The following is an 11,222-nucleotide window of genomic DNA, read 5'->3' as shown; positions in this document are numbered from 1 at the left end:
AACATATTCTCAATGCTCAACAATAACAAACACTGGAATAAATTGGTCACAAATTATTTACACTATTACATTTTTGGCCTACGGCCACGCTAAAATTTTCCACAACTCAGAAACTGTGACCACATATATGATTTGGCCATGGTTTTAAAAGCGTAGAATTATGTTATAAAATATTGGATCCGGAGTATGAAACTGTGGCCTTTACTTCAATTGCCACGGTTATACAACTGCGGATATTTTAAGCCACAAAGAAAATTGCGGTCTTATAATTTTGACTAAAAACTATGGCCCAAATCCAAAAAATTAATCCCGCCCATTTTTTTCCCTCTTTTCTTTTCGTTTGCCTCTTTTTAATTATTATTTTTATAATATTTTTTAAATAAAAAACATTAAAAATATAAATACAAGTTCCCATTTTAACCTAATTTTTCCTCTCCCCCTCTCATGCCTCAATCGCCGTCTCCGTCTCTCTTCATCCTGTTCACAACCAAAAGCAAATTCAAAATGATTTTCCAACAACACACGGTGGCCGGTAATCGCCCTATGGCGGCGACTGCGACGGCCGGAGGTCAAAACCTCTGATTGAAACCTCTAACCCAATCGTTACGTTGCCCTGACTACGAAAATCTCCTCAGTTTGCTTTGATTCTCTCTCATATTCTTATAATCGGGCCAACAAGGAAACCCTAGATCTAACCAAAAATCCAATTAAACACAGACGGTGATGACATAGAGAACGAGGCCATGGGGGAAGGAAATAGGAGATCTCGATCTTCATGGTGGTAACCCAAACACAGAGAAGAAGAATAGTCAAAGAGTTCGAAGGGTTTACCTGGAGCAACGCACGAGATTGCAGATTGAGAAGGCCGCATATGTGGTAATATTAGGTGTCCATATTCTTCAGCTTCTTCTTGCTTCTTCTTTGATTTCTATATTCAATACTTCTTCTTCTCCTTCTATGTTATCTTGACTTTCTGCATTGGTGATTGTTTCATTCAAGGTGATGATTGATGAAGTTGTTGATCTGAAGTTCGTGGCCTCTTGATTCTTCTCCCGAAAACTGAAGAAGATTTTTGTGAAAGATTGAAGACCGCAGGGTTGAAGAAGATGGTGAAATTGAAGTATTGAAGAACAGATGAATGATTCTGAATTCTTTTCTTATTGTTTTCTTGCAGGGACCGCGAAGGTTGATGATTATGAAGAGAAAGGATTGGAGATTGTGGAGAGGATAATTCTCAGAATTTTGTTGAAGTGATGATGGATGAGTGATGTTACAGAGAAGATGATGGAGAATTGAGAGAAGAGTGAAGAAAATGGTTTCTGATTGAATGTGAAGAAAGAGGATTGAAGAAACCTGGAGAGTGAAGATCCCAAAAAAAGATCAATGATGAAGATGCTGTTATATACAAATTCCTCAGGTTAGTTATTTCTCTGGCTTTCTGTTACAGATTGGTTAGGAAGTTAGAGGTTGATCATTAGGTTATTAGGAGGTTGTTACAAATCTGTTAGAAATTGGTTAGAGTTTATAGGAATGGTTGCCTTTTTTTCTGTTATGAATGTTAGGAGTTGGTTAGACTGATAACTGATTCTGTTAGAGGTTACCGGAGTCAGTTAAGAATTGGTTATGAAGTGTTATGACAGTTGAAGTTTGTTGGTTAGAAGTTAGGTTAGGTAGTTAGTTGGTTCTGTTATGGTTAGAAAAAATAGTTAGTTAAAACTGTTACACAAACTGTTGAAACTTAAAATACATGGCTGTCAAGGAATGTATTTTTGTATGGAAAGTGTTTTATGTAGGTATATATTGGTTTAACATTGTGAATGGATTTGCATTACCTGAATCTGTTGTTCTGCAGGCAGATGTTGAACCCGAGGTCGCCGCACAAGGAGTGCCAAAGAAGAGAACATTCAAGAGGGTGTATATATTTGTTTTTCAATCATTTTATTTTAGGATCAGATCTATCTAATGGTTTGAAAAAATGTGAAGAAAATGAGTTTGAAGATTTTTTTATGTATTTTATAATTGTAATCCACATCTCAATTTGATTCATTACCATTAACAATCTCTGCATTTTAATTTTAGGTTTCAACGTGGTTTGACCCGCAAGCCTATGGCACTCATCAACGTGGTTTGATTAATATTTTAGTCATGATCATGCTATGTTTTTCTAACCTTAAATGTTGGCAGCGCAGAGTCTAGTCCGAGCAACTATTCGGCAACAGCAGTACCCAAAGGAATATTCATTGCCATGTACTGACGAGATCTGTTATGATGATCTGTTCTCAAATTTTCTGGTCAACTTACGTAAATTGAAATGCTAAGTAGTCCTTCTTGAGGTTATGCACACTGCTTAAATGTGAACTGCTCGACTTATGAAATACTCATAAATATGTGCATCGGCCTTTCTACATTATCATAATAGTAAACAACTATATCCTTCAACAAAGAGACAACTATCGTGCAAATGCTTTGATTTTATTTTGTTTTTTTCTTGTGCAAACTTGTGTCACAATTAACAGTGTAATATTTATTTTCATAATGCTCAAACATGCTTTAAGAATAAAATAATGAAAACATGTTACTAAATTTGCAAATTGAACTTGAAATGATATGTCAAGCAACTAAAATTCATATACCAAAATGGATTCATATGTCAAGCAACCAAAATCCATGTTACCAAAATAACCAACAATTCATATGACACCGTAACTTCTATTATATTTATGATCTTCTATCTATTTTTTTTTATATGACACCATAACTTCAGTGTAAACAAATTAATGATTAAAGAATATATTTTAAAACAAGAAAAAATAATGTTTGCTATAATATTTTATGTAGTTATACTTATAGCATATAAATTTGTTGTTGTAATTATAAGAAAGAAGCTTTACTCAAGCGTTTTGCACTCGAGTTCTGAAAACTTACATATAGCAATAGAAACTTTTGCATAGAGATTTACTCAAGCGTTTTGAATCTTTGGTAGCGAGATTTGTAGTTGACATGTAGCTTGATTAAGCCTGGATGTGATGCAGCCAATAGAAAGTGATTGTGAGAAATTTGATTGAATCTCCAAGTGTGCTATGGATCAAGCGATTGAAGCTTCACTGTTCTTATAGTGATGGTCATAATCAAAAAATTAAGAATTAAATTCCTTGGATAAGAGAGATTTGTGTGATTGAGAGAGAGGCGATAGTTTCTCATCAGTAAGAGCGAATTGAACCACAATTCCTAGTGAATGAACGAGTTTCTAGGACAACCTGTGATTTAATTGTACCATTAAAAAATTAGTCATTATAGAAATAGTAATTATTAATTAATAATTAATAAGAAAAAGTCAAATTCTACATCTAGTAATGACTTTAATTTAATTTATTTTTTTTATTTTTCTGAAAGAGAAAATAAATTTTTATAATAAAAAATAAAAAAATTTATTACGTAAAATTGTTTTAAATGAAATTTTTATTGGATGAAAGAGGGCCAGAGCCAAAAATCCATAGGAAAATTCAAATAATAATCTTATTAAGATTAACTAGACTTTAACCCGCGCGATGCACGGGTGTTGAATTTTTTTTATATATATTTAATTGAATTTTTAAATATTATATATATAAATATTATATATATAATATTAAACAATTATAAGCTAAATAAATTTTAAAAATGAAAATTTTGTGTAAAAATAAAGAATTTTGAATATACATTAAGGTTTATTTTTATGTGAAAAACTGTAACTAAATTTGATAAGTGACTTATCACAACAAAGTTGTTAGTAAAATCTCCATAATAACTTATTTTTTATTCTTTAATAATATCTACAGTATTGATATTTCTCAAAATAATATTAGTTGTGAATAGCTTTTTTTTTAAATATTAGTTTAAAATCTAATATTTAGAAAATACAGTTTTCTTAAAATATTAATTGACATGCATGGATAGTGTACAAAAATTAATTGACATACATTGATGGTATAATTTTTTTTACAATACCAATTTCATTTTTTAAACAGTTTTTAAAGTAATTAAACACTTCAATTATAATATAAATAATATGTATTAAATCATAATGAAAAAATAAATTGCATTTAATTATCAACTATAATATAATTAGGAATTAGCTATTATTATTAAGTATATAAATGTACAATAATTGAAAGATAAACGTTATGTTGTTCAAGTAATTGAAAGTTAAATGTTAATAAGAATTTATTTATGATATAAAATAAACAATTAGTACAATAGTTATGTTTTATAATAATAATAATAATAATAATAATAATAATAATAATAATATATTTTTAAATTCTATTTATAGTTAATAAGAAAAATAGTATAATGCTTTCAATATTATAATGATATAAATAGCTTATTTAAAGACATAAAACTTATTTTTAACAATTACAGCTGATATTTTTAATCTAATAAAAGAAAATTAAAATATATCTTTTTGACTTTTTAATAATATATTATATTAAATTGTAAAATATGTAATTATATTAAAAATATATTTTTAATACAATTAAAATTAAAATAGTATTAGTAAATAACAATACATTTTTTTATATTTCGAAAAAACCAACTATATTGTTTTTTTAAAAATTTTGATTTTTTGTATTTCCCAAATTTTTTTAATTTTTTCGTATTTTTAAAAAAAATGGATTTCTAGAAAATATTTTAATTTAGTTTTAATTTTGGTTTGGATGCCAAAAGTATGGATTTGGTTAACACCAGATTTATGAAATGTCTAAAATGTGGATTTGTTTGAAACCATATTAATAATTAACCTGTCTTCATAATCAAATTTGGAGATTGATATGGAAAATTTACATAATCTATTAATTTGAACACCCCTAGGCTATGAGGCTAGTTTGAAAACCGGATGTGCCTTTCAAGATTAAACCTTTTGGTTGGAGATTTCTTGTTAATAAACTTCCAACAAATGACCTTTTGGTGTATAGAGGTATTACCTTTCCTATAGATATCTTAAAGTGTGATTTTTATGGTATAAATTTAGAAAAACGGAATCATTTCGTTTTTAAGTGCAAGGTGGTTAAGAAAGTTTGGAGGGAGATAACTAACTGGGTTGACAAATCGGAATTGGAGGAGGAAGAGTGTCTTTCAAATTTTATGGGTTGACACTCGTTTGGTTGTGTAAAAAAGGTTAAAGATGACAAATTAGGAGTTGTTTGGCTTGCCACTTTGTGGATCATTTGGTTGTTAAGGAATGACATTTTTTTCGGAATGAGGATTGAAATATTAATAATATGGTATGGAATATTAAAACTTTGATTTGGAAATGATCTTTTGTGGAGAAATTACTTACTCAAATTGTAGTTTTTACAAGTTAAGCAAATACCCTTTGTTATTTCTTTCGTAATTCTAGTTGGTTTATAATCTCCCTTTTTGTCAGGTTATCCCGTTTCTCTGGAAGCATACCTTCATGTTTTGAAGCTTGGTCTATTTATAGAGCTTGGTATGTTACCGTTGGAGTTTAGTCGTTGAGATTTGTTTGAATATTGCTTTGAAAGCCTTCATCTCGATTGGCTCATGAATGACAAGTGTTGCTCTTGGCAGAACCTTATCCTAAACATGATGATTATAGTGGATGGCATGTTTCTTTGATTAGGCTTTGTCTTTCCAACGCGCTGCATGTGGCTTGCTTCTTCTTTTAACCTCGGGAGTTGTTCCTTTTAAATGTTGTACCCATTTTGCATGTGATGATGTTTCTAACAAATCTCCCATTGATTCTCAACTATTTTTATTTTATTCAATTTTATATGTTGAGCTGTAGATTCTTCATTGGCTTGTATGTGACTTCTAATAATGTTTGTATCTTGTATGTCTCTGCGTCGTAGCTTCAGAACTTGTAACTTCAGATCTTTTGATATTTTTGCGTGTGTGATCTTCTGATGTTGCAAAACTCCTTGTTGCTAATTTTTTCATTTTCCTTGAAGCTTCTGATGTACTTTTTAATTCTATGCTTGTTGTATGTGAGCTTTGATATTGCTGCTTAACTCTTTGAAGATTGTTTTGTTAAAATCTAGCTTCTTGTGACACTGTTGTTATTGTATATTCTTCTGAATGATCTTGTTCTTCATTGTTGCTTCTGTACTTCTGATTTGATGATTTTTGCTTGTTTGACATATTCTTAAATAAAACATCTGATGAAAGATGTTTAGCTTTGTCAATCTTCTGGATGTCTGATTTCATATCTGAGCCAGTCTGATGTAGTCTTTATATTATGCTTCTGATGAATCTTGTGTAAGGCTTATGGCAAAATATATGCGCACTAAATGAAACCATTAGTTAAAATTGTTACTAACAAAATATATGCTTGTTATCATCAAAACCAGATTCTGAACACAAATTCTCAATCTTGTTCTAACATATACAAGCCTTTTTTCTTCACGATCTTAAGACTTCCTTTAACCCCTTCATGACTCTTAGGTTACTTTTTTATCCTTGGAAAACATATCCTTTCTTGTCAAATTCACCAAGAGAAATCAAATTTCTCTTCAAATCAGATATATATCTAACTTCAATTAACAACTTTATTGACTCGCCATGGAGCTTGAATCTCACAAATCCAACACCTGCAATCTTGCAAGCTTTGTTGTTTCCCAGCAATACAGACCCACCATCTTGATCACATAATTTCTTGAACAAGTTTTTGTTTGTATTCATGTGCCAAGTGCAACCTGAATCCATAATTCACTCCTTACTATTGTCACAACCCGAAACCACTAGAACATCAGATGATTCGAAATCATCTAGAACAATGGTTGCATTGCCATTATCCTTAACTCCATGATCTTTCAGGCAATCAGGGCACGCCTTTCTTGGGTGACCCTCCTTCTTACAATGATAACATCGAATACCTAATGCTTCACCACTATAAGACTTATGTTGACTTTTACCTTTCTTCTTGTTGAACTTACCACCCTTTCGCAAGAATTTTTCCATAAACACCAAACATTCACAAACCGTCGAAGATTTATGCTCCTTTTGTTCATTCAAGTCCTTAGAGTACAAGGCTGATTGAACTTCTTCAAAGGTCAGAGACTCCCTTCCATACAAGTGAATTTCTTTGAAGTGAGCATGTGCTCTAGGAAAAATGCACAACAACAACACTTGATCTTCTTTATCGATCTTTACATCAATATTTTCAAGATCAAAATTAGATTGTTGAACATATCCAACTGCTTAGCCAACAATTTATCTTCAATCATTTTAAACGAATACAAAGCTTGCTTCAGGTAGAGTAGATTTTCCAGCGATTTGGTCATGTAAAAACTTTCAAGTTTCACCCATAACCCTGATGTCGCAGTCTCTTTTGATACCTATCGAAGAACCTTATCACGAAAGCTTAACGGAATTGCACTGTTGGCTTTCTCTATCATGGCTATCTTTTCTTTTTTTTCATTAACGCAGCGTCCATCACTGTCGCTCTCTTCAAAGCTTCCAAACAACCTTGCTGGACCAGTATGGCTTTCATCTTCAAGTGCTATAGAACAAATTTGTTCACGCTCATCGCACAAATTTGTTTTGAAAAATATTGTTGTAATCACAAAGTGTAATAGGTTTCTTTTGGAAAGAAACACACCAGGGTAAGAAAAAGTAGGGGAGCAATAAAAACACAAAGGAATTGGTTATAACTGTTCGTCTTTACTTTCTCTTCAATGAAGACTACAAGTGTTACAAGAATAACAAATAACCCTCTCATCCTAAATTAGGATTTGCATTATGCAATGATGAGGGACTAGTATGCTATTAATAATAAACGTAACATACTAAACTAATGGGATTTTTCACAAATACCCATTACAAGCCAACTCAGGGTACAAGTTAACTTAAACAATTGGACATAACAAACAGATCCAATTCGAAATACTAACAACCCTAGAATTTCAACCACCACATACTAGAACACACTTCGACTACAGTATGTAGGCCTTCCACACCAACATGTGAGCGATGTTCAACTGCATGCTAACATCTATCGAACCAGAAGCTACTTTTCGACCCCCTAGAGTTCGATCCAATATCTCACAAAAATAATAGGGATATCTCTGTGGTTATTTTGTAAAATCGTTGTTACACCAGGAGGTTCTTTACATATATATATATATATATATATTAAACACTTATTTTCTATTTTTCCATTGATAAAAGAAATAACCCTAACACTAACATTGCAAAGATCGTCGGGAAGAAGACAACAACATATAAACGTTATTCTACTTTGAGGTACGTCAAATATGTTCTTTGTAAAATTGTTGTTACAACCTGGCGATTCTTTATATATATTAAACACTTAGTTTCTATTTTTCCACTGATAAAAGAAGCAACCCTAACACTGACGTCGTAGAGATCATAGTGAAGAAGACAACAACATCTACACAGTGTTCTACTTTGAGGTACGTCAAATATTTTCGACATTGTTGTTGTTCAATTTCGTTTCAATGTCGCATTTGAAAACAAAGTCATCCAAAGGTGTTTCTATCTCTTCTTCCGCTGTAAAACCTCAACCTGGAAATTTATGTGGTTGTGATGGTCGTATGGTTTCGTACCAATGCATTAACAGACAAAATAAAGGAAGGCTATTTTGGAGATGTCCATTTTGGAGGAGTGATAAAACATGTAATCTTTTAATATGTGATGAAGATATGGTGGGAAAATGGAGAAATGAAGATGATAGCATTATGAAGTCAGAGCTGGAAGGTTTAGGCTATTTGATGGTTATGGATAAAGATTAAAAAAAGAACAAGAAATTGAAGAACAAATTGAAATCAGAGATTTTCTGGAAATTTGAAGATGTTATGTTTTATTATCTCATTTATTTTTAATATTTACTTTGTTATGAAATGTAATAGTTGAAGATGTTATATATGTTTAGGGTTTAGGGTTTGAATTTCATTGTTCATGTTAAAACTGCCGATGCAGTGAACATGATAGGAATGCAACTAACATATAGTTTCTTACGAGTAAATTCATTGTAAACAGTTGAATTTTCAATTACAATTATCGTTTAAGTTGTTTGTTAGTAGATTAGTTTATAGTTTAAGCTGATAGTTTAAGTTGTTAGTTTAAGTTAATAGCTTAAGAGAGTGATAAAGCCCTGAGGTTAAGAAGAAAGATTAAAATTTGATTACATAAATTTTCATTACAGAAGGCCTTAATAATCAAATCTAAATCCTCTGGCTGATGGGAAGTTTGACCAATCATAGGCTGCCTCATCCTCATCAACATGGTTGAAGAAAATCATCTTCCATTTCAACATTCTTCTTCTTCTTCTTCTTCTTCTCCTCACCCTAAAATCTCTCCGGATTCTTTCCTCATTTTGATTGGGAGGATGATTTTGCAGCACAGCAACAACATCTAGATTCTGAGGATGATTTTGCAGCACAACACCCTGGAAGTTTAAAAACCAAAAGATTCACGCATAATTTGCTCATTATTGGTTCTTTAATTCTATACACTCTCTTCTCTTGGAAGTTGGAAAGATCATTTGTTTATCTCGAACTGTTCAAATTTATTCTTCCATTCTTAGATATTCATTCTACGTATATTTTGATTTACTTAATGGAATTGTGTACTTAATACAACTAATTTTGATATCAATTTAAATATGGTGTATTGATGATTCTTGCATGATACTATTGACATTTGTTCATAAACAAAATCACAATAGTTATTAGGCTTAACCATTCTTATAAGGGGCATGCTTTCCAGTTTACCTAAAACGGTTACAGGACCGGGATTGAAAGTACTGCATAAACAACAACGCATCACATAAGACGTGATTGAAAGGACCTACGTGATTATATAGCTATTTCAACCGTTGTTAAATGTGTTTTTAGTAACAGTGTTTATGTTGTTAGTTCCGGACAATCTGCAAATAAATAGGCAACATCAAAAGCCCAAGCTTTTAAATAAAACCTAAAACCCAACTACAAGAAAACTCTAGAGCTAAAGAGAAGCCTTGCACGAAAACTCTATAGTTGTTCAGAAAAATTTATAGCTAAGAGTGCGTCTGGGACTAAGGCAGAGGTTGGAATGATGGTGACTAATGATGGCAGGTCCTGGAAGACCGCTGGCCACTGACACAACAGAGGAAAAAGAGAAATGTGCTCCGGTAATAGTGCAACGCTATGCTCGGACGCTATTAGGGTTGCAACTCCATTCTGCACCATTTTTCCATGTGTGGAAGAAGATAGCCACCCAAGGCTATTATTGACAGCTTATATTAACAAAAAAATAAGCTCATATACATCATTCCCTTATATCCATGTCAAAAATAAATATTTCACAAATGCATTCTTTTGCCTAACCATTAACTATAAAATTTTTACAAAATATCATCAATCCTAACAAAACAAAGTCTTAGACTCCATTCAATTGTTTACTATTTATTATATGTTGTCTAATGCTACATACACTGTTAACACCAAGTATAATTCAATTGTTTCCAAGTTAATACTCAATTAAATTAAATTCAATTGAATAACAGAAAGTCTTAGACTCAATTCAATTGTTTCCTTTCAATATATGTTTCTAGCTTTTAAAAAAAAATATTCAATTGTTTCCAAGTCTAATTCAAAAGAGACCACTTTGCCAATTCAAGATAATCACCAACATAAATAAATGGATCTTGTACATCATCCACTAATACCCTTAATCAATGCCCTCATATTTTTATATATCTTCAAACATGAATAAAGGAGTGTCTGCCCCAACCCGATTCCTTTCAAAGTATGAGGATGGACATGGCTTCACAAAAAACATTGAGACATGTTTTCTAGGCTTCCTTTAAAACCATCAAAAATGTATCTCAAAGGTATGAGACAAATGCAAAAAGAGGAACAAGCTCGACACTTTGCTTTTGATGTAACAAATGAGTTTTAGTAATATTGAAAATTTATTCATATCTATCTGGATAATCCACCAATAGACTCCCTTCAAATCCAACAGCCATTGCAGCATTCACAATCAATTTATGTTGATCGTCATTTTCAGGATACACTTGAAATATTGCTCTAGTACCATTTGTTAAGCATCTATATAACGATGTAAAAAAGTCTTAAAAAAAGCATAGCTGATATAATATTGGAGTGACAACGTAAAAAATTGAATCATAGAAAAACACTGCATGTTTCCATATGCTTTGACAAATTGGAAAGACTATATAACGACTATTTATTGTCTAAACTTAACCAAAACAATTT

General features: G+C 31.6%; 1 long non-coding RNA gene across 2 annotated transcripts; it reads left to right on the top strand.

Moving 5' to 3' along the window:
- Positions 1-415: 415 nt before the first annotated feature.
- On the top strand, positions 416-2,059 carry LOC131653193 (uncharacterized). Of its 2 annotated transcripts, none has more exons than XR_009298980.1 (3): positions 416-876; positions 1,000-1,417; positions 1,853-2,059. It is a non-coding gene; the product is annotated as an uncharacterized LOC131653193 (long non-coding RNA). The 2 variants fall into 2 exon arrangements; XR_009298979.1 differs by having other exon boundaries at positions 416-886.
- Positions 2,060-11,222: the final 9,163 nt, after the last annotated feature.

The sequence above is a fragment of the Vicia villosa genome, linkage group LG2 (assembly GCF_029867415.1).
Source record: "Vicia villosa cultivar HV-30 ecotype Madison, WI linkage group LG2, Vvil1.0, whole genome shotgun sequence".
Taxonomy (NCBI): Eukaryota; Viridiplantae; Streptophyta; class Magnoliopsida; order Fabales; family Fabaceae; genus Vicia; species Vicia villosa.
This window is presented reverse-complemented; position numbering and strand designations above follow the sequence as displayed.